The sequence below is a fragment of the Staurois parvus genome, unplaced genomic scaffold (assembly GCF_062004578.1).
Source record: "Staurois parvus isolate SC_StPar_1 unplaced genomic scaffold, SC_StPar_1.0 ptg000133l, whole genome shotgun sequence".
In the NCBI taxonomy this organism is placed as follows: domain Eukaryota; kingdom Metazoa; phylum Chordata; class Amphibia; order Anura; family Ranidae; genus Staurois; species Staurois parvus.
In genome coordinates this window covers 2,538,186-2,557,556 of record NW_028317929.1, presented here as the reverse complement: position 1 = coordinate 2,557,556, position 19,371 = coordinate 2,538,186, and positions in this window count along the sequence as shown.

The following is a 19,371-nucleotide window of genomic DNA, read 5'->3' as shown; positions in this document are numbered from 1 at the left end:
CAGGGCGGTCGGGAAGCAGTTGATGGAATTTTTTTTTCTATCACTGTTGCACTTTATATTGTCTTTGGAATGAATATACAGGTGAAACTTGAAAAATTAGAATATCGTGCAAAAGTTAATTTATTTCAGTAATGCAACTTAAAAGTTAAACTAATATATGAGATAGACTCATTGCATGCAAAGCAAGATAGTTCAAGCCATGATTTGTCATAATTGTGATGATTATGGCTTACAGCTCATGAAAACCCCAAATCCACAATCTCACAAAATTAGAATATTACATGCAATCAATAAAACAAGGATTGTTCATAGACCAATATCGGACCTCTGAAAAGTATAAGTATGCATATGCACCCAGTACTTGGTTTGGGCCCCTTTTGCAGCAATTACTGCCTCAATGCGGCGTGGCATAGAAGCTATCAACCTGTGGCACTGCTGAGGTGTTATGGAAGACCAGGATGCTTCAATAGCGGCCTTCAGCTCTTCTGCATTGTTCGGTTTCATGTCTTTCATCTTTCTCTTGGCCTTATCCCATAGATTCTCTATGGGGTTCAGGTCAGGCGAGTTTGCTGGCCAATCAAGCACAGTAATCCCACGGTCATTGAACCAGGTTTTGGTGCTTTTGGCAGTGTGGGCAGGTGCCAAGTCCTGCTGGAAAATGAAGTCAGCATCCCCATAAAGCTAGTCTGCGGAAGGAAGCATGAAGTGCTCCAAAATCTCCTGGTAGACAGCTGCGTTGACCCTGGACTTAATGAAGAACAGTGGACCACCACCGGCAGATGACATGGCACCCCAAATCAACACAGGCTGTGGAAACTTGACACTGGACTTCAAGCATCTTGCAGTGTGTGCCTCTCCATTCTTCCTCCATAGTCTGGGTCCTTGGTTTCCAAATGAGATGCAAAAGTTGCTCTCATCAGTAAAGAGGACTTTGGACCATTGAGCAGACCAGGTCTGTTTTTCTTTAGCCCAGGTAAGACGCTTCTGACGTTGTTTGTTGTTCAGGAGCGGCTTGACAAGAGGAATACGACATTTGAAGCCCATGTCCAGGATCCGTCTGTGTGTGGTGGCTCTTGATGCCCTGACTCCAGCCTCATTCCACTCCTTCTGAAAGTCCCCAACACTTTTGATTGGCCTTTTCCTGACAATCCTCTCCAGGCAGTCATCCCTGCTGCTTTTGCACCTTTTTCTTCCACACTTTTGCCTTCCACATAACTTTTCTATTAATGTGGTTTGATACAGCACTTTGGGAACATCCAACTTCTTTTGCAATTACCTTTTGAGGCTTTCCCTCCTTATGGAGGGTGTCAGTGATGGTTTTCTGCACAACTGTCAAGTCTTTCCCATGGTTGTGATTCCTACTGAACCAGACTGAGAGACCATTTAAAGGCTCAGGAACCCTTTGCAGGTGTTATGGCTTAATTAGCTGATTAGAATGGGACACTTTGAGCCGAGAATATTGCACCTTTTCACAATATTCTAATTTTCTGAGATTGTGGATTTGGGGTTTTCATGAGCTGTAAGCCATAATCATCACAATTATGACAAATCACAGCTTGAACTATCTTGCTTTGCATGTAATGAGTCTATCTCATATATTAGTTTCACCTTTTAAGTTGCATTACTGAAATAAATGAACTTTTGCACGATAGTCTATTTTTTTGAGTTTCACCTGTATTTTTGTGCACTGTGACAAATGAATTGATTATGTAATTATTTATTTAATGATTTACATGATTCAGTGCACATTCTTTGCAATTTTTTATTATTGAGGTTTGATCTATGTACTGATTTATCATATCTTAACATATTTATATATATTTAAACATTTATCTATATAGTGTTTATAATTTATTGATTTGGGGTCTTTGCACTGATAGTGCTTCACTGTTTGTAATATGTTTTTCTGTGGTAAGTGCACATTTTGTAGTTATAGCTGCTTTCTGATTATTTAGTTTTATTTTTTTATATATATTATTGAATGGCACATGGGGTTTTTATTACATATTTAACTAGGTATTGTTTGTAGTTAACATTAATTTTTAATAAGCATAATTCTACTATAATTTGATGTTTAAACACAAAAAATCTGTACGTAGTGGATAATTAACTGAGGGGGGCCATTTCCACCAATAGCTATAGTATGTTCATTTCAGACACCAACAAGAACATTTTTGTCAGTGACTTGGCGGATCCAAGGCTTCAGTTATGAGAACGATCAGTAAAGCACAATCATTGTATGAAACTGCAAAGCAGAAAGCAGAACCTGTCTACATAATGAGAAAATTGTGGTGCACATCAGTCACAACTGAAATGAAGTGATGAAATGCATATAAGGAGGACAGCATACTTGCTCAGTTTGTTTTTTTCAACCTGGCGTTACTGTACTGTACCAGTCCCCTGCCATTTGCTGATAATATGGTGGTCTTAGATGTAATGGTTCCTTTGCTGTTTGTTGGATACTTAAAGCGGTATTAAACCCCAAACCAAAAATGTATTATATTGCAGCTTACCAATCATTAGATGCAGAGGCTGCATCAGTTTTCTTTTTTATGGCTTTTTTTCCTTTTTCTTTTCACCTGTTGATCTGGCCAGTAACATATCTCCTGTATTAGAGTGCCCCCACTCTGGATAAAGAAGCACAGGGGTACCATTAAACAGCAGCATTGTAAGTCTAGTGGGAGGGGAGTGTTAGATATACTAGCAGATTTAAATAAACAAACAAACTCCAACTCACATGTTATAAGCAGTTACAACATCAGTTTTTTTTTCTTTTGGGATAAATGTTTTACATAAATACATAAAAGCTGATCATTATAAGCACCCCTGTCAGTGGTAAATGCATTGTATCAACACTCTAAACTGCTACAATTGCAGGATAGCTTGTTCTGTTGAAATACAACAGACTTACTGGCAGGACTACCAGTTGAAAGTAGAAAAAAGAAAGCCTAAAAAAAAACCTACAGCCATCACATCTAAGAATTTATAAGGTGCTATATGATTAATGTTTGCTTTTGGGTTTAATACCTCTTTAAAACCTTATGTAAATAGTAGCATTGCTATGATAGAGATGGCCAGCAGACAGCAAACACTCACTTTCAAGTAAGCTTAGCTCCTTTACACCAGCCCAACACATACAAAAACATTATGCTGGCTAAAATGTTCCATACCCCTCACATAGTAACTATATGTATTGAAAACTAGGTGGGATTCCTCATAACTATTAAACAGGAAGAATTTATGAGGTTAAGAACTGAATTCCCTTGCTTGCGGGATAATGATAGCAATTCTTATTTGGGAATTATGGTACAAATTGTTAAAAATGATCTAGGTAATTTTCTTGAATGTGAAGTATCCTGGTTAGGGCGCATAGCATCCTTTATAATGCCCCTACTTCCAAAAATTGTATATTACTTTAGGATAGTACCTATTGTATTACCTGTGCAATTCTTCATGTATTTTTATGCAATTCTTCGAAGATACGTATATATGGCAAGGAAAAAGAGCTAGAGTATCCTTTGCTACTCTTATCAAACACATCTAAAGGGGGATGGGTTTCCCAGTGACCCAGTCACACAGAATTATTATAGAGCAGTGTAATTGGACCAACTACGAACTTGGATCAGCCCCTCTCTGGAGAAAAAATGGGTATTTATTGAGCAAGACCTAATAGGTAATAAAGATCTTGCTGCTTTATTGATGGCAGCTATTACTGGCCTTCCACTACATATTGTGGATCACCCATCTATCACAACTTCCCTCAAGGCCAGGACATATCTAATAGGGACACAAACAGAGAATTTGACTATGTTCAAGACTGAATTACCACTGCAAGCTTTTACCACTACAAGCAAGACTGATCCCTTACTTCTCTACAAAATTGTGGACAGATAGAGGATTTAATACACTTAGGGACTTAACTATGGAAATTCAACAAAAGGAAGACTATAAAATAATTCTGATTAATCATGTTCATAAAAATGTATTAAAGCCATAGATAGCTTTGGATAAAAAAATATGGGACTATTATCATAAGTCAGCGGTGTTTAAAAGAGGAATCTCATGGTTTTATTCATACTTACAAACTTGCAACCAACATATTAAATCTCTGACTATGCTAAAATGGGAAGGTGAACTGTCTCAAAGTTACACAGACAAAGACTGGGAAATAGCTTTATCTTATAACTTTAAGAACGGTCTGGATAAAAGCGCACAGATGTGTCCCAAAGGAAATAAGTGAATGGTATATGTCAACTATGATTGGTGGGGAAAAAACTCACTGCTGCCATGGTAAAAACACATCGGTTTGTGGGAGGTATGAACAGGAGCCAGGCGCTGTGTAGTTTTGTGATAAAAATAATACACCTTGTATGGAGGTGTGCCTTTAATAAGTCATATGGTAAAAAAATAATAAATAACCAGCCTGTGGCTTCAGGAAGCCAGGTTCCAAGATGGACGGCCCGTCCGCTCAGAGGGAAGCAGTGGAGTAGAATGCCTGTCAGTGCAGGGACCACGTGTACCCGACGTCCCAGCGTCCTGAATGACGTCACCACGATGTGGAGAGACGGAGGGGGGGAACTCTTGCTGGAGCCGCAGCTTTAGAAGGAAGAGGCCGGTTGCTGGGACAACATGTTTCGCACGCATGCGCTTTGTCAAGTCTCCTTGACATTCTACTCCACTGCTTCCCTCTGAGCGGACGGGCCGTCCATCTTGGAACCTGGCTTCCTAAAGCCACAGGCTGGTTATTTATTATTTTTTTACCATATGACTTATTAAAGGCACACCTCCATACAAGGTGTATTATTTTTATCACAAAACTACACAGCGCCTGGCTCCTGTTCATATCTTATAACTTTATCATACTGTATATACAGTAATCCACAAATGGTATCTTACTCCACATAGAATGCCACTTATATATCTGCCAACTCCATCTGAGTGTTGGCATAAATGCGGCCTAAGGGGTAACTTGATTCATATTCTTTTGGCACTGTAAGTCTATCACTAGCTTTTGGAAGGCAGTTTTTACATTGATATCATCAATCACTGGTATATTCACTACTCTCGAACCATCTTTAGCTTTATTGGGCATAACAATTGACCTACACAATTCAGAAAGGTGGTGACGCAAACACTTACAGCTGCCTGTCTCACAATTATGAATAGATGGAAATTAATAGAGGCTCCCACATTATCTAAAGTGATCTTAAGAGTACACTCCCATTGCTCCTATGAATACTTTTTTGCAATATGCAACCAAAAAAGGGATAATGTTGAGAAAGAATGGGATATATGGCTGAGTCTACAATCTTAAGAATATAACAGGATGAGTAGAAGGAAACATTATTGTTGATCTGGAGGTATAGCATTCATAAGCCCAGTTTAGCCCTACCTGTTGTAGGTTATTTAAGGATCTGCTTGATAGCAGATTAATATTTAATAATTGGTGATTAAAACTTTGTTTTGTCCTTTTTCTGTTTTCTCTTTTTCTCCTTTTGGGGTTCCATTTGTTCTATGTATTGTGTTTATTTTATATGTGATCCTCCCAGTATCAAGGGTGGAATAGAGGAATACAAAAACAAGAAAAAAGCTGGTAAAAGCAATATTACAAGACATTGTCAACTTGCCCCCACTTGCCTATTTATGAACAAATATATCATATTAGTCAAAACATGGTGGAGAAACCACCCTTCTATCATATTTTAACACATATGCCCATGTTATGAACATGACTCATTTCTTGGATGTTATCCACTTCTTCAGAAGCCGACAGGAGGTCACAATTTGATTGCATAAACTAAAAAGTGATATAAGGAAACAATAAATCTCCGATATACAATCTTGTACATAATCTCTCATTTGCGTGGTCCATGATTATCTGGAACCCCCACATGGAGAAAAAAGATAGCACGCTTCACAACAGAGAAGACCAAGAGAGGGACCTAAAAAAACAGAAACCACTGGATGGCACCAACACTGGCTGCATCTTAGAAGTTGAGGTAACTACTCATTATTGTATATTTGATGTCTAAAAAAAAATACAGCAATAACTAAAATTGTCTAGAGATGTCCATACGCCCAGTACTTTCTCAAAACCATATGTCAAAATACATATTACCCTTCAGGGATTTAACTATCTTCAAACCAGGGAGGGGGTATATGTGAAGTTCAGAACAAGCTCTATAACAATGAAATCTCTGTATAATACAGCCTCTGCAAAGTATAGAAACAGTGCCATCATTATATTTTGAAAGGTATACACCTACACAAAGTCCCATTACTAACACACTCCCCTTCTTTGCATACCTCTTTAGTTGGTGTTATTAATAAAAATTTCACCTCGAAATACAAATCTTCCATGTAGGTGCCAATGGGTGTGATCTGTGTGCTCGTACCCAAGGGAGTAAAACTGCCCCTTAAATAGTCTTCTAATTGACCACAATTTGAGCCACCTTTGGACTCCATCTGGCGACATGGATGTCTAAAGATGACAGCTCTTGTCGACACGGCTAACCGTGCATGTACTGTGCTAATGCTGACTACCTTATTGTGATGGCATAAAGCCCATGGCATCCAGGTGTCATTGCAGCCCAACACATATGTGTGGTGGCTAAATGGTGGGCTTTAGTGCTCACATGCCACAAACTTGCATCCCTGAGAAACAATGTTTATGTGCTGAGAGCAAGCTCATTGCACACTCACAACACAAAACCGAGCTTTCAGTCTGGACTAAAGATCAGTAACTGTTGGGACCTGCTTCTGATCATGTGACCCCTGTGATAGTGGTCACATGATAACCCTTCCTTTCTGAACCGCAGGCATTCAGAACTATTTAAAGGAAATGCCAGGGGGGAAAGGGTTAAATTGGCTTATCAAGTGTGACAATTGTTTGTATTGTTGTTACAATGTTGATGTTCTAAAATGAAAGTGTATGCTGTGACCACAGATTTCCTTTAATGTCCCTACTGTGTCCTGCGGTGACCCGGAGGTCAGCGGGAGAGCAGAATCAGACACTGGCTGGCATTTACTCTCTTTTGCAGGGAGACCTTTCTAGGAATTTGTTGCCCTGACACAGTCACTTTAAAGAACAATTTTGCCTTCGATACAGTTTCCTTTGATTAATGTCCTCTCCCCACCAACTGCAGCCCACCTGGATATATTTGAACCTTCTCCATACGCTAATGATATTAACCTTTAAAGTGATTTTTGAAATTCACATTTTAACAAGCTTGCTTTTTCTGTCATTTTTGTATTTTATGAAATATAGATGTATGTCAGCTACTACAATGACTCTGACTAACAAATTTTGAGATCATATCAGTCCCACACAGTTGCATGGTAAGAGGGTGCAGTAAGGTACAAACATTTGGTAGTACTGGAAAATATGAGGTATGAATGCAATATTCTAATATTATTGCCTCCAGTATTTGCATGTATGAAGTACATAGAAAAAGATTTTGAAAACATTAACATAAATTGGTAAGATTTTCAATTTTAGATCTCTTAACAATAATGTGAAGAGGACTCAATTAATTTAAACAATAGAACATCTTTCTTTGTAATTAGGTTGCATTGTTTTCTTTATGGTATTCATGAAGAAGCAGAATGTTTGTTATACTATTATGAGAGATCATGCTCATAAATGTCTGTAGTACTTGAAGCTAAGAACCTTTGCAATTGTTCATGTGTAGAGACAAGAAAAACAATGATATAATCACGACATTGGTGTTTACCCGGAAAAAGGAAATAGGCAAGTGATTTATGAAAGGAGTCATAAATCTGTTCTGTTCTGAATAGAGTGTGGAAGAGTTAAAGCATAATTTTTTTATAGCTGCTCTGAGTTTGGTAGGGAGGAAATGGGATTTCCAGGCTCTGTCCCTATTGGGGAAATTTTATTTGCTGTGTACGCCTTCTTGCCCCTAAAACTGCTGTTTCCCCTATTTTTGTACAGAAGTGAGACTACCCCGTATTCACAATGGGGTCAGAAAAAGATCTTTCACATTTTCTCCACTTCCAATGTAATTTGTGACCGAAAATAAATAAATAAATGAGGCTGATTTACTAAAGGACTTGAAAATGTGAACACCATAAAAGATAGAAGATCAGTTTAATTATCCAATCATGTAGAAAGAAAATATGTTTATATATATATATATATATATATATATATATGCAGTCAATAGGCTTTTATAACACTGTATCATCTAATACTTAAACCGTTTAGCAAAATAAATGAAATTTAAACAATTAACACATTCATATTTTTATTTTATTATTATAAAAAACTACTCAAATTATAAAGAAAAGTCTTATAATTATATATATCCAAAATCCAAGTTCAGAAGAATCTGGTTTGTAATTTAGTTTCTTAGAACATGTTTTGAATCATCCCATACTTTTAAAATGCTTTAACCAAAATAAAGACATAAAAGAACCTGATAGTGTTAAAAATAAAATTTCATAATTATTTAACCACAATCAACTTACAGAGTATTAAGACACTGCCTTAATTAATCTTGATTTAGAGCAAAATATTTGAATCCCACATTTTTATTGGCATGTTTTCTAAGCCACGCAGTTTAAGGTACCTAGGCATGTTTCTAATAGAGTACATTGCTTACATAAATCTGCAAATTACTAGTGGAGCTAAAAGCATTCCATGTCCTTAGTAAACAAATTAAAACAATGTACCCTGTGCACTTATAAAAACCCTGAAATGTTCCAAATTGAAATGGCTCTTGCCTTTCACCTGGGAGTTGGAGACTGTGGAGGGCTGAATGTTTCAGCTAAATTTAATTTTATACAATCTACTATAATACATTACTTTAACATTCAGACATTTAAAGAAAGGGCCGATACATTTTATGATCATATGTTTCAGGTTTTTTTTTTTAAAAGCCACACTTTTATAAAATGTTTAACAAACTCATTATTTACCATCATATAATTTTTTTCTTTATAAAATAAGGTAAAATTTAATACATATTCTAAATCCAGCAAAAAATTCTAAATACCAGCATGAAAAGGAAATATTGCTGGCACAGATATTTATTTATTTTAATTGAAACATACATTTTTGTGATTGAATCATGTTTGCTTAGCTTTATAGGAAGGTACAATGAATACAATTTTCTTAAATTAAAGTTAACATTTTAAGGTGTGCAAAACATGCAATATGCTGTTTTCAACTTTCTGCTGTGATGCAGTATTTTAACATCACAAGAAATGTAACATGCATGCTATTTATTCTTTTTAAGATTTGCCCAACATACCTTTCAAAGGTGATTTAATAGCATTATATAACTTAAAAGGAAAACATTTGTTTGCTTTTATTGTTAACATGCCACCAGTTTTCCTTTATCCTTACTGTACTTTAAAGTATATTCATCTGGTTAAGACTAGTTATGCTGCTTATGTAGCTTAAGTAATATATAAATACCAGCATAAGTTGTTTGGCTGCTTCTGAAGGTTGAAATTGTTTAGGTACTAGGAGACAATACTCCTTCAAAGGCACAATAAGGTTGCAGACATTTCCATTATTATTACCGTATTTGCCGGCGTATAAGACGACTGGGCGTATAAGACGACCCCCCTACTTTTCCTGCTAAAATTTAGTGTTTGAGCTATACTCGCCGTATAAGACTACCCCTCTTCCAATGCACACCAGTGGCAGGAATAGTGCCCCATCATTGGTATCAGTGGCAGGAATAGTGCCCCATCATTGGTATCAGTGGCAGGAATAGTGCCCCATCATTGGTATCAGTGGGAGGAACAGTGCCCCATCATTGGTATCAGTGGCAGGAATAGTGCCCCATCATTGGTATCAGTGGCAGGAATAGTGCCCCATCATTGGCATTAGTGGCAGGAATAGTGCCCCATCATTCGTATCAGTGGGAGGAATAGTGCCCCATCATTGGTGTCAGTGGGAGGAATAGTGCCCCATCATTAGTATCAGTGGGGGGAATAGTGCCCCATCATTGGTATCAGTGGCAGGAATAGTGCCCCATCATTAGTATCAGTGGGGGGAATAGTGCCCCATCATTGGTATCAGTGGGGGGATAAGTGCCCCATCATTGGTGTCAGTGGGAGGAATGGTGTCCCAACATTGGTGTCAGTGGGAGGAATGGTGTCCCATCATTGGTGTCAGTGGGGGGTGGAATAGTGCCCCATCATTGGTGTCAGTGGGGGGGGGGGGAATAGTGCCCCATCGTTGATGTCAGTGGGGGGGAGGAATAGTGCCCCATCGTTGGTGTCAGTGGGGGGGAGGAATAGTGCCCCATCGTTGGTGTCAGTGGGGGGGAGGAATAGTGCCCCATCGTTGGTGTCAGTGGGAGGAATAGTGCCCCATCGTTGGTGTCAGTGGGAGGAATAGTGCCCCATCATTGGTATCAGTGGGAGGAATAGTGCTCCATCATTGGTATCAGTGACACCAATGATGGGGCACTATTCCTCCCACTGACACTTGCTGACCCTGTTCTCGTATGGTGCTGCTGCAGCCAGCATATGTGGTTGCAGCAGCACCTCTACACTGACCACTTACCTGCTGGTCCTGCACTCGATTTTCGCGGGGCCGCTCGGCTCCACCCCCTCGCCGGTGATTGGCCGCCTGTGTGCCTTTCCTGAGCTACAGTTCTGGCGGCCAATCACTGGTGAGGAGGCGGAGCCGAGCAGCCGCACGAACATCCAGTGGCCGAACTGAATGCGCAGCCGCGCTTCCTGGACCGGATCGTCGTGGGACCGGAACCAGGTAAGAAACAGCCGCTGCCCACCCCTGTACTTAGTGTCCCTTCCATTGGGGGAAGGGGGGGGGCGGCGGCAACGCGCCGCCCCCCTAAAAAGTGTCAGTATGCCGTATACCGGCGTATAAGACGACCCCCGACTTTTGAGAAGATTTTCAAGGGGTAAAAAGTCGTCTTATACGCCGGCAAATACGGTAGTTATAAAAACACATCATTTTTAAATGACAATGTCATGAGTTGATCTCCTTTTGTTTGTGCTATGTCCTATACAGTGCCTTCCTTACCACAAATGTACAAAAAATTTGGACTACCAAGCTGTAAGTGCCTTTGTAAGCTGATTGCAAAAGAAAGGTAAAACTGTCAAAGTAAATTTCATTTCTAAACCAAACTTAATATAAAGTTGCTCTCCTGGTTACTGCAATTATTCTGTTCCCATTCCAGCCAGAAACAAACCATGCTGCATTAATAATAAAATAAAATGGAATACATTAATGGGTGATAATCCGGGAATATAGTAATCTAGACCTTAAAGAATAAAATAAAATGCAGTTAACTCCTGCAAAACCTTCCATATTATTTATATAAAACATATTAAGTGGCATTTTACAGACTACACAGAACCATTTATAGCAGTAGTTGGTCCAGAGAATGGTATAGTCTTATGTCCCTAATATTTTGAGAAGCATACCTATATGAAAACTATAAGGACAGTTTGGTCAGAAGCCAACTGATCTACCATTATACTTTTTATTTTGTGGGAAGTTTGCAGGCACCTCTAACACAGAGTAAACCCACACAAGCACAAAGGAAACATGAACATTTTGTCTGATATGTTAATGTATTCACTTATATCTAGATATGATGTCCACCAATTATCTTCCTCAAGGTAATAAACTGAAGTTACAGGAAAAAATGTACAGGGAAGATAAGAAAATCAATATCAATTGATCAGTATTAAACTTATTAACTAAGTCTTAACCTTTTACAGTGACATTTATTCTTTTTCCACTATCTATCTACTTCTTTTATTGCTATTCTGTTGTTGGGACATGGGATTGCTTAATTTACAATCAAGACTCTGGCTTATCACATTATAGTAGCCTAATTGTTACTAAGGAAATGGCTTCAGAAACAATATCACTCACATGTGTGCATACAAACACATGCTTATAAACTTTTATACAAAAGATAAAAAAATATGCAAAATACCAGGATTTGAAATAAATGAGTTCAAATATACAAATAACTTGTCTGTTTTAAATAAACCAGTGTTTAGGGTTTACAAAGCTCGGCACGCTCCCAGCACAGAGACCGCGGTGTCACAGAGAGCCCCGGGTCCCGTTCTAACGATCGGGACCCAGGACTTACGATTCTGGGTCATGTGATCGCTGTGATAGCCTCTGATTGGCTATCACAGTGATCAGTCACTGTACAGCCCGGCCCCTTGTTTTTTCTCTCTCTATGAATGAGAAGAGAGAAGCATTGTATCTCTCTAACTCCTGACATAGTTGTCCGTTTATGACAGAGAGAATAGCTGCGATTCAGATGATCGCAGCTATTCTCTGGTCATTCACAGTTTATGACACTCAGGAGATCAGTGGAGAACATGTTCAGCCCTTCACTGGAGATCTGTGTTCTCCCTCCAGATTCTCCAGCCCAGAGCTGGAGAATCGGAGGGACCGAAAACTAAGCAGAGATAATTTACCTCTGCTTAGTAAACTGATCTTTTACTGTAATCTCTCGTGATTATAGTAAAATCAGCTGTTTTCCAGCATTTGTAGACTGTTCTCCAGCGTTTGGAGACCGTTCTCCCTTCGTTCGGAGAACTGCATCATAAAACGGACACCATAGAGAGATAAAAAAAATGTTTGTAAAAAAAGAAGATAAATAAATAAATATTAAAAAATAAAATAAAAAATAAATAAAGAAAAATACCTAGATCAAGGTTTGATCTAGTTCAGTGCCAGGGTTAGTGTTTGGGTCAAGGTCAGGGTCAAAGGTCAGGATTTTAAAAAAAAATTGGTATCAGTGTCAGTTAGCGTCAATGTCAGTGTCAGTGTGTTTTAGGTAAAAAAAAAATAAAAAGACAAAAACAAAATGCGCACTATTGTTTCTGGGCTGTACTACGGGTACACACAACAAACAACATACACATATATGGTATCACTGCGATTGTCAAGAGCTGGAGAATTTATTTTGGGTTGTTATATGGAGGTAGGTTATGGTGGTAAAAAGAAACACACAGCTAAATAAAAAAAAAAAAAAATTTTTTTTTTATACTATTTTGGGCCAGTTTTCCTTTGATAATAAAAAAAATAAGGAGCTATCCATTACCATTTACCACCAAATGAAAGCCCAATTTGTCCTGAAAAAAACAAGGTAAAATCCACCTGGATGTACAAAGTATTTGTGATGATATGTATGGTTTTACTATCACATGTCAACGCTGCAGAATTGTGCTTAGACATTTAGATTTGTTTTACCCTTAGGCATGAAGGGGTTAAATAAACTGGTGTTTAGGCTTTACAACCAATTAAACACCAGAAAATATTGCTGTTCATCTCCCCTAGGGAAGATGTTACATTTTCTTAGAACCTTTTTCAGTTTATATCTCTGTTTGTGGCTGAAAGGTTTTCTATTAACTTATTAACAAGTGTCAATGCCTAATGGGAGCAAAAAGGAAAAAAAAATTTGGCTCTAATTTTTACCCTTTTTTATCAACATAAACAAGATACGTGCATTAACATGTTTTGGTAGTATTAATATTAAATGGCATCCCAATGTACCAAAGTAATGCAGCTTCAACACATATGTTGCAGTGCACCTCAATGCACAGTAAACACTCTATCGTGTATTTTGGTGCACTGCATCAGAAAAAATGCTGTATGTACTTGTATGTCTATTCTGGTTAATTGGTATACCATTAAAAATGACTGGACTGACCGAAAGGCTAAGTTCACCTTTTATGTTACATGTTACACTGGTATTTAGGGTATAACATGTAACATGTTATCAGTACCCGCCCTGCTCACCCCTTCCCCATTACAGTGGGTGGGAGTACTTTTCCCCCCACAGCCGCTGTCACATTCAAAGTATGCATAGCAGTGTGGGGCTCCACCCACACAGCCGTATCATTCATTCACGGCAATCTGTGAATGAAGAAGTCCCATCTGCCCAGGGGAGGACTGACCATTTGGAAACTCGGGCACTGCCCGAGGGCCCAGGGTCAGTAGGGGGCCCCATGAGATGCCCCTGGTACCTTTTTTATAGGCTTTTTTGAGTTTGGGCAAGGACACAGGGGCCCCATGATCCCCTATTGCCCGGGGGCCCCATAAGTTGTCAGTCCGCCCCTGCATCTGCCACCATGACAAACAGCTTGAGGTTCTCAATGGAGAAGGGCACTGATGAAAGCCTGCACCTAGGAATGGGCAGGAAAGCTGGAAAATGTGTCTGCAGAAGCCTGACAATGCACTCAGAAATTTACTGATCGCTGGTGCAATGCTTTGCAGGCTCCTGTAGGAAAAAATAACAAATGCATATTTTTTCTTGCAAAAATATATGCATTTTTTTATGAAAGATAAACTTAGCCTTTAACCACTTGCCCTCCGGAAGATTTATCTCTTTATGACCAGACCATTTCTGCTATATGGTGCTGGGCTAGTTTGACTGACAGTTGCAAAGTCATGCAACACTGTACACATATGAAATATATAACTTTTTCACACAAATATTTGATCACCACTGAGTTTTAGATTTTGCGCTATAAACAAAAAAAAATTTTTTTACTTGTTGATATAAAACATATCCAATAAAAAAAAAATACAAAAAATAAATGTTTGTTCATAAATTCAGGCCAACATGTATTCTGCTACATTTCTTTTGGTAAAAAAAATCCCCAAAAAATCCCAATAAGTTTATATCAATTGATTTCCGTGAAAATTATTGCTTCTTCAAACAATGGTATAGATGCTGGAATTTTTTTTTATACTAGTAACGAGGGCGATCAGCGACTTATAGCAGGACTGTAATAGTACAGTGGGCATTCTCACACTAACTGATACTGGGTGGGAATGACAAGCTAATAAAAAGCACGGCCACTGTACTAATGACACTGGGTAGGAAGGGGTTAACATCTGGGGTAATCAAAAAATTAACTGTGTGTTAGCAGGTGTGATATTTGTGCACTGTGTACTGTTTTAATTGGGGATGTGCTGGTTTTTATTCTGTGCTTTGCAGGGAGATAAAAACCAACACATCCGAACTGACAGAAGAGAGATCTGTGTTGTTTACATTCACAGCTTTCTCCTGTCAGTTGCTCCGCTGATTGTCCAGGTCTGACCATGAATCGCTGTGTGGGACCCAGTGATTGGCAAGTACAGGAGCCAATTAAAGTGCGGGTTGCCGGACGCATGCGAGCCCCCTACTTGGACATGCAGAATCATGTATATATACGTGATTCTCACAGAGTGGCCACCCTGTAGCAGTAAAGCTGCTATAGGGCGGGTGGGAAGCTGTTAATACAATTACAATTTTCCAGTCAAAATCTTAAGCCAGTAACAGTAAACAACAATACAAAAGCAAACACAGTAAATACAGTAAGAATAAGATAACTGGCTGGCAATATTAAGCAAATGCTGGCTCAAGACTTCTGATTGAGTGGGAAGGACCTTAGTGTTGGATATCTACCCAACTTTTTTGCATATTTTGCCCCAGTAGCACAATATAAGATAGAATTAATGCAAAGGATCCAAGGGAAGGTAATCTTTTAAATGAGTGTAAAAAAAAGTGGTATATAAAGTGGTTAAGACTTTCAAAATAGCTTGAATGTTTTAGAGAGCCTTGTTCATATATACATATGTGTGTTCTGTCTACGGACATGGTTGCCCAATACATGCAATTGTTTTTATCAACCTCAACCAATTTATTAAAGTATGCCTCACTGGAGTGCTGGTCATTCCTGCAAAATGATCCTTTACTAATATACACATTTTGCACTACTCTGTTAAAATGTTTTTTTTTTTACATTTAGATGTTTTAGTGACTGTATTTTTCATTTGCATGTCGATGACAATGAGGTTGATTTTCTAAAAGAGTAGAGCATGTTCACTTTACAAAGCAATTATAATTTTGCTTTACTTTATTTACTAAGCTCAGTTAAATAGTCACTTTGCAAAGAGTAAATTCGCATAGTAAAGTGAACAAGCTATATTCCTTTAGTAAATAAAACCCAGTGTTAGGCACATAGAACAGGCAACTGACACAATTTGACCTTCTGCCTAAACTGATAACATTTTATTGGCAGAAGATGAAAATGTATAACATATGCATGGCTATTGATTTTATATAATTTGTACTAGAAGTTCTTGTGTAGTATTGAGTTTTAAAATAATTCATATTAAAAGCATCGTTATTTAAATTTATATGACAACAATATAGTCTGATTTACTAAAGAAAACACAATTTTACATGGTTGGTATCCACTCAAAGTACATAATCAAATGAAGGATTTAAAACAAGGTAGACATTTCTTCTGAGCCTGACTGAGTCAAGTCAGTGCAAGCTTGGGTGATAATGATCACTATAGTGAACCTTTCCTGAGTGTCAATGGTCAGACTACCTGTTAATTTTTAAAGTTGGGAGGCATACATATGGTTATATCAAATTCTAAAGGATCACCCAACCTGGTAACCTGTACTTCATTAAGAAAACAATTCATATTAAGAAGTTTTGCTCCTTCTTTGACCTACAGATTTCTTTGTCTATCAATAGTTTACTTGAACATGTAGCTTAAGGCTCCATGCACACTGGGAGTTTTAATAATGCTGTGTAAAGCTGTGTAAAGTTGCATTAAACATGAGTTTTTCAGCAGTTTTTATCATTTTTGCATTAGCGTTTTGCTGTGTTTTCCTGCGTTTGTGGTTTTAGCATTTTTTACACAAACAAAATTTAATTTTTGCTAAAATAAGCCCCAAAATGCCGGTTTGCCGCATTTTGCTGCGTCTTACCATGCATTTCCATGTTTACCAGCGTTAGAGCATTTTTACAGCTAAAAAACTCTAGAAACCCACTAGTTCTAGGTTGTTTTTCCAGCCAAAAAACACCCCTGCCAAAAAACGCTGATTAAAGATTATCTGTGCATGGACACATAGGATAACATGCTGGAGAGTTTACTGGCTGTAGAAAAAAACACCAGGAGCCAAAAACAGCCGCTGTAAAAACATCCAGTGTGCATGAGGACTAAGAAATGTTCTAAAAACTGGTCTTTTTGAAAATATATGGAAAATGTAGTTCTACTGTGCATATACACATTGGTGTGACTGTGGCATGGACATTAGACTGTGAACTCCTTCAGTGGCAAGGTGTGATGTAAATGAAATATGTACTCTCTAAAGCCATACAAAATTTATCAGAATATTATACAACACACTTCAAAATTTCTACTAAGAACAACAATTAAATGATATCAAGGTATACTGGTTTCAGAATTGATCATGAATATAAAATTTAATAACAGATTTTGAAACTTTAGCAAATAGATTACATGTATGCATTGGAGAAATTTAAATCCTGAATTTTAAATATTTTGGTGTGAACACATAGCAAAAGATCAAGTTAAAGTCATATCAGTCAACATTTGGGCTTAAATTTGAATATATTTAGAGGGATAACAATTAAATTTTAACAAGGTATATTGGCTTCAGAATTGATCATGAATATAAAATGTAATAACAGATTTTGAAACTTTAGCAAATAGATTACATGTATGCATTGGAGAGATTTAAATCGTGAATTTTAAATATTTTGGTGTGATCACGTAGCAAAAGATGAGTTAAATTCATATCAGTCAACATTTGGACTTAAATGTGAATATACTTAGAGGGATAATTTCATAATTTCCTAAAGAAGTATTTTTTATCCCAGCTTTAATTATAATACATTTTCAGGTGCAAAGAAATGCAAAGAAAACCCCTGATTCAGATTGGGCCCTTCAAGTGAACACTAGTTAGCGTGAAACATACTCCCTTTGAAAATTAGCTCCATAGGGTCCAGTGTTATTATTAAAGTGATCACTCCTGATGCGACATTTAAATTCTAGTGTTCCCTGATAAAAGTTTGCTTTCTTTAACTGGAGCTGATTGGAAAAAAAAACAGATGTCTTGAAGACAAGGAAAAAAACTTGATGTGTGCACTTGAATCTTTCATTAAAAAAAAAAAAGTTGAGCCGCAACCGCAAGATTTCACAGATAAGAGAAAAAATGTGGATTGTACTTAATTCAATATTATAAAGAAAGGTTGTGATGGCGAGACAGCAAACCGAGCCAAGTACAGACCAAGACTGCTGACTGATCTGAAAAATGCGAATATCATTCACTTCGGGATACCACATCTCATAATGCAGTGTGTGTGCTATACTATATAATTATGAAATGTTTGCATTAAGTAACTTGGGTGCCCAAATACAGATGTTCCTTATTGATGGTAATTGAACTTGACACATCTTTGGCCTGCTTTATAGCAATCACTAGAAAAGAGGCTTTTCCACTATGCTCTGCAGCCTGTAAAGGCACTCTGTTTCATTTTGAAGCTTTTACTCATGGAGAAAAAACATTTAGAGCCTAGAATATCTGTTAAACATTGCAGTTAAAAGAGAGCAGTTGAATTATGATATAAGAAGGCTAATACAGCAAGTGAGTCCTAAAAAGCACTGCAGTTTACTAGATGGGATATTATTAATGCTGTGCAGATCTCTCCAGAGGTGACATAATATGTTCTAATATATTTCATTTACAGTTGCTTTAAGAAATAGCTACTATAATGTACCTATGTGGAGCACAGCACGTTGCATCATTCAGTACCAGTGCCATTTGGTTAGCTTTCCTCCAAACATTTTGGAATTTATCACACAATCAGTGGCAAACAGCTGTCTATATATAAAACGGTCTCTGTGTACATATGGCATATACACAGATTATGGGAAGAGCAATTTATTTAAAGTGTATGTCCAGCCAAAACATGCTACTTTAGTTTTGGATAGAGTAGAGGAAGATTAGGATCGCTGTTAGGTATTTACTGCTATCGGGAGTTCTGTTAGAGATATTTCCTCTTACTGTCACAGTAAAAACTATTTTAATGGACAGAAACTGAGAGCATATCTGCAAAAGAAACACAAACAGCAAATAAAAGCTGATGGAGGTTCATCTTTCTCCTACTTTACTGAAAAAATGTCATCCCAGGCCTACATGGCAGCAGGCGAGTGATAGAGCTCCACCCATTGTCCCCACCTTTTTTTTCACCTGCAGACCAGTGTCATATCCCTTACCTACCCACTAATTTCAGTGACCACCTGGGTTCAGCCTCCCCCGGGTGCAGTCTTGCACCATAGGTTGCTAAATGCACCAATAAGATGCGGAGTCCCTTATGTGGGTCTTTTGGGACAGGTGGGTTTTCTAACTAGAAATGCTCTTCCTCTTTGTGGGATGCTGCATTGCGTGGGGGATGGTTTGGATTATGCTGTACATAATAGGTATTCTTTTGCTTTCCTTTATCATTACTCTGCTCACAGCTCCTTCTTTTTCTGGTTCTTCCCCCACTACTTGTTTCCTAGTGTTATGCCTCCTTCTCCTCAGTTTAC